General features: G+C 49.1%; 1 protein-coding gene and 1 pseudogene across 1 annotated transcript in view; one reads left to right on the top strand and one right to left on the bottom strand.

Moving 5' to 3' along the window:
* CHD6 (chromodomain helicase DNA binding protein 6) overlaps window positions 1-454 on the bottom strand; it is a 343529-nt gene extending 343075 nt beyond the window's left edge. The window contains exon 1 of the mRNA XM_006839290.1: window positions 301-454. The gene's annotated coding sequence lies outside the window, so the exon portion shown is untranslated. The remainder of the gene's footprint in view (window positions 1-300) is intronic.
* A 4468-nt stretch (window positions 455-4922) lies between these two features.
* Window positions 4923-5482, top strand: part of LOC102820463 — a 3378-nt pseudogene continuing 2818 nt past the window's right edge.

Genomic DNA, 5482 nt, shown 5'->3' with positions numbered 1-5482 from the left:
CTCCCAAGGACGGCCGCCGGTCCGAGCTCGGCCTGAGCGCGAGTGGGAAGCGGGCGCGGCGGAGGCCAGCTCCTCGTCTCAGGCCTCAGGCCGCTGCCTGCCCTCCGCCAGGCCGCCTGTCCGTCGGCCGGCACCACTCGGACCCCGGCCCGACCGGGCCTCGGCGCCGCCGTAGTCCCTCATCCCGGCTCCATTCATAGGGGAACCCCCGCCCGGCCGGCGGGCGGGGCCGGGGACCCACGGACACTGCCGACCCGCTTAGGCCAGTGAGGAAAATAAAAAGTTAAGAGAAGAACTTACCTAAAATGGCTCCTGCAGCAGCCAAAATACAAACAGCTATTATTTGGTGAAGTTTAGCTCAGACACCCTGCAAGGACACCCTAACCCAGCTCGGACCCGCCTTCCTTGCCAAGCCATTGGGCTTCGCCGGCCCAAAACACAGAGTCGTAGGTCAGTACGGCTGTCGCTCACATAGAAACCCATTTCAAGCTTGCTTGCAGGGGCGAGTGATGGGCTCGCTCCACTGTGCTTGTATTTGCATGGATGTGATCGCGTCACTGATTGGCCGGCGCGGGGACCGCCCCGCCTTTTGCCCCGCGGCCCCCCCGCCAGGGAGACGCCGCTGCGCGCGGCCCCGCCCCCCGGGACGAAGCGGCGGGGCCACGGGGGCGGGGCCGTGGTCCCGCGGGCCGAGGGGGCGGGGCGGGGTCCGCCGGCCTTGCGGGCCGCCGGTGAAATACCACTGCGCGAGAGGGACGGGAGCGGGAGCCGGGGGCCCGAGGCGGCGGGGCCACGGGGGCGGGGCCGTGGTCCCGCGGGCCGAGGGGGCGGGGCGGGGTCGCGCGCGCCGCAGACCGCATGCGGGGGGCGGGGACTTGGAGCACTAGCTGGTGGAGGCGGGAGCGGAGGCGGGGGTTTAACCCGCAGGTGATGGTCTCGCAGGTAGTGGCTGGCGATCTGGAAGACCCGGAGCTGGCGGTCCCGTGGCAGGGGTCCTTCGACAGAGCTTTCCCGCAGACAAATGCGCAGAGGGACTAGAGTCCCGCAGGTCAGGAAAAGAAGATGCTGAAAGGACAGGCGAAGGAGAGCCGCCTCTATCTGCAGCGGCATCTTCAGCCGCTTCTCCTCCTGGCTCCTGGACTCCCTGACACAACCGGGAGTTCTCCAGCCCGGAAGATCCTGCAGCACCTTGGATAGACCTCGGTAAAATCAGGTGTTGAACTATGGTGTGTTTATTTTCGGGCCTATCGCCCCCTCCCTCCTTGTAGCATCTTCAAGGACAGAGCCCAGAATATGGCAACGATGCAACTATTGTTAGATTCTTTAATTCGTTCGATAACAGATCAGTTTGTCTTTAAGTGCCAAACATTGATCTAAACTGGGATACAGCCGCCAATAGAACAAAGCCCTGGCTCTCTTCGAAGAAGGGTAAGAGCGACAACAAATAAATACAAAGGGCAAGTAGTAATAATTCTATGAAGACAATACATGGAAGATAGACTAGACCAGAGATGGAGAAGGGCAAGGTGGGAAGGTGGGAGAGAATGGGGAACTTGCCTTGCCTGACTTAATTCTCTGTATGGCATCCCATGATTGCAACACACACAACAACAACACAACACCCTGCCTTCCCCCTGTGTGGGTGTTTCTTCAGGACCCACCGACACTGGTTGAATTCTGACTGTGGAAGCTCATTTTACCTCAGTTAAACCAGAACCATCTGAGCCCTGATGATTCAAAGAGCAGTTTGCAGGATACATTCAAGACTTGGTCCAGTAGCTGTAATGGAGTCTTAATGCAACCCCAGAGAAAGGGTATTTTGGGTTTCTTTGAAACCCCAGTTTTCCTATGGTTCTCAGTCTGTGTCCCTAACTCTCTTCTGACTACCACCTCTTCACTTCTTGGCAGATCCCAGAAATTTGTCCAGTTAGAAAATAGCAGCTTCACTACCCATCCACCTCACCTGTGCACAGTTCTCTATTTGACTTAAGACTAGCCAAAATGCCACCTTCTTATGTCTTCCTTTCTTAAATAAATAGTTATTAGCACAAACTAAGTTCTGAGTAGTATTCTAGACATAGGAGTACAACATTAATAAGGCAGATAGCATCCCTGTCCTCAGGGAGCTTAGGGTCTATTTTAGGACAGGATGGAGGATCTCCAGGATAGAGTGAGTCTACAAAGAGCTGCCTATCTTCCTAGCCACACCCCAACAGGGACAGCAAACTAAGCCTAGTAAATCAGCTACATACCAATTTCAGCAGAACCTGAGCTGGGGCAAGTCACCACAACCCTTACAGCCTGAACAACTGGATCTGGCTGGAGCCCTCAACAGCAGTGCTCATGAGGCCCAGGTCTCCTCTCTCCTGTCTGCAATGAGGCTGGGAGATACAGATAAAGACTCAGTGGGTCCCACATAGGAGTCAGTTGACTCTCCCTTTGCACAATAAAAGAAGGAAAGAACATAAATGAAATGAGGTAGGGTACACTCCACACCGAGCAGCATGTCTATGACCATCATTGAGATGTACAGGGGATAGGAGGTATATGGGGGAGACAGAGACTTGCCAGTAATTCCTGTTCTTAAACACTGAATAAACCCAGTAGCACAAAAGACATTAAATGCACCCACAGTCAGAATGTTACATCAGCAATCAAGATATCAATAGGAACACATAATTAATTCACAAGTTAGTGGTGCAGGTACAAGCAAAGAAAGGGTCTCGAGGCTGTGCTGAGGATTGGCAGCTGGCTTGACCTTCTAAGGGTTCTGTAGAGAGAGGCGTTAGTGGAATCTGACCCTTTAAAAGCTTCAGCTTTGGCCAGGGACCTGTGGGCAGGTACTGGAGGGCAAGCAGAGACAACTAGGTGGCTTTTAGCTGTAACCATGAGATTGTTCATGGGGCTATCTTTGTCTGTGTTGTCCATTATTTACAGTCTGATTCCACAGGGCTGGAATGAAAAGGAGTGAGGCAGGGAAAAAGGAGGAGTCAAGAGGGTGATTACTAGTCTGGCCTCCACTAACTAAAAAACACCAACAACCCACTTCCATAGAGTTGATTCAGACTCATAGTGATCCAACAAGACAGTGTAGAATGCTCCATAGGGTTCCCGAGGCTGTAAATCTTTGTGGAAACAGACCACCTCATCGTTCTTTCCAAGTGTCTGGTGGGTTCTAACAACTGGCCTTTCACCAATTAGCCCAGTGCTTAACCCACTGCACCACCTGGACTCCTTTGGCCTTCAGTAAGTGGGGTTACAAGAAGGAGGGAATGCACAAAGTCATTGTAGCAGAAAGAAATGTTTGATGTTCAACCATTTTAGGAGCTAGCATATAATCAAGAACCAAAAGGTACTGAAGGAAGAAATCCAAACTGCACTGAAGGCATTCATGAAAAATAAGTCTCCGAGAATTGATGGAATACAACTTGAAATGTTTCAACAAATGGATGCCGCACTTGAAACACTTACTAGTATATGCTAAGAAATTTGGAAGACAGCTTCTTGGCCAACACACTGGAAGAGATCCATATTTGTACCCATTCCAAAGAAAGGTGACCCAACAGACTGTGGAAATTTTTGAACAATATGATTAATATTACATGAAAGGAAACTTTTGCTGAAGATGATTCAAAAACAGTTGCAGCAGTATATAAACAGAGAGCTGCCAGAAATTCAAGTTGGATTCAGAAGAGGACGTAGAATGAGAGATACTGCTGATAATGTCAGGTGAATCTTGATTGAAAACTGGGAATACTGGAAAGATGTTTACTTGTGTTTTCTTGACAATGCAAAGGCATCCAACTGTGGATCATAACAAACTATGGATAACATTGCAAAGAATGGGAATTCCAGAACACTTACTTCTGTTTTTGCGGAACCTGTAGATACACAAGGAGCCCTGGCAGCATAGCAGGCTACATGTTGGGCTGCTGACCGTAAGGTAGGCAGTTCAGGTCCACCAGGGCCCTCATGGAAGAAAGATGAGGCTTTCTGCTCCCTTAAAGATTTGTAGTCTCGGAAATCCTACCATATGGGGTCATTGTGAGTCAGGACTGACTTAACAGCACACAGCCAGCTAACTAGCCAGTACATACACCAAGAGGCAGAACAAGGGGATACTGAATAGTTTAAAAGCAGGAAAGGTGTGCATCAGAGACAACTCCTTTCACCATACTTATTCAATCTGTATCCTACACAAATAATCTAAGAAGATGGACAATATGAAGAAGAACACAGCATAAGGATTGGAGGGAGATTTATTAACCTGTGTTATGCTGATGATGGCACAACCTAACTTGTTAAAAGCAAAAGGACTTGAAGTACGTACTGTTGAATATCAAAGAATACAACTTCAGTATGGATTAAAACTCAATGTAAACGAAACAAAAGTCCTCACTACTGGATCAATAACATCATGATAAATAGGAAAAGATTGAAATTGTTAAGGATTTCATTTTACTTGAATCCACAATCAGTGCTCAGGGAAGATGCAGTCAGGAAATCGAGGGTGTCTTGCATTGGGAAAATCTGCTGCAAAGGAGTTCTTCATGATGTTAAGAGCAAAGATGTCAGTTTGAAGACTAATACCAAGCCATGGCATTTTCAATTGCCTAATGCATGCAAAAGCTGGACATTAATAAAGAAGACCAAAGAAGAATTGATGCATTTGAATTATGGTGTTGGTGAAGAATATTGACATTATCATGGGCTATCAAAAGACCAAACAAATCTATATTGCCAGAAATATAGCCAGAATGCTTCTTAGAAGTGAGGATAGCAAGACTTTATCTTTCATACTTTGGACATGTTATTGGGATAGACCAGTCCCTGGAAAAGGACGTAGTGCAAGGTAAAATAGAGAATCAGTGAAAAAAGAGGAAGATCAACCTTTCTACCTCCCAGGTCCATCAGCCTCCACTATGTCTGCCTTGGCTGTCTTCATCCTTGACATCAAGTACAAGCCCCTAATCAGCTGCAACTTCAAGGGTGATGGGGCCATGAGTGAGATCCAGTACTTCATGCCACTGATCATGCAGCGGGAGGAGGAAAGGCCCCTGGCCCCACTGCTGAGCCACAGCCAAGTACACTTTCTGTGGATTAAGCACAGTAGCCTCAACTTGGTAGCCACCAAGCTGAAGAATTCCAACACCTTCCCAGTGTATTCCTTCCTTAACAAGGCAGTAGAGATGTTCTCAGAATACTTCTACGAGCTGGAGGAAGAGAGCATCTGAGACAACTTTGTCATTGTCTGAGAGCTTCAGGATGAGTTCGTGAACTTTGACTTCCCCCAGACCACTGACAACAAGATCCTGCAAGAGTATATCCCCCAGCAGGGCAACAAGCTGGAGGCGGGCAAATCCCACTGTCATCAGTACAGTGTCCTGGTACTTGTTGTTGTTGTTGTCAGGTGCCATCGAGTCGGAACCGACTCATAGCGACTCCATGCACAGCAGAACGAAACAATGTTCGATCCTGGGCC

The sequence above is a fragment of the Chrysochloris asiatica genome, unplaced genomic scaffold, assembly GCF_000296735.1.
Source record: "Chrysochloris asiatica unplaced genomic scaffold, ChrAsi1.0 scaffold00023, whole genome shotgun sequence".
Lineage (NCBI taxonomy): Eukaryota > Metazoa > Chordata > Mammalia > Afrosoricida > Chrysochloridae > Chrysochloris > Chrysochloris asiatica.
Note: the sequence above shows the minus strand (reverse complement) of the source record. Positions and strands in the feature narration are given on the sequence as shown.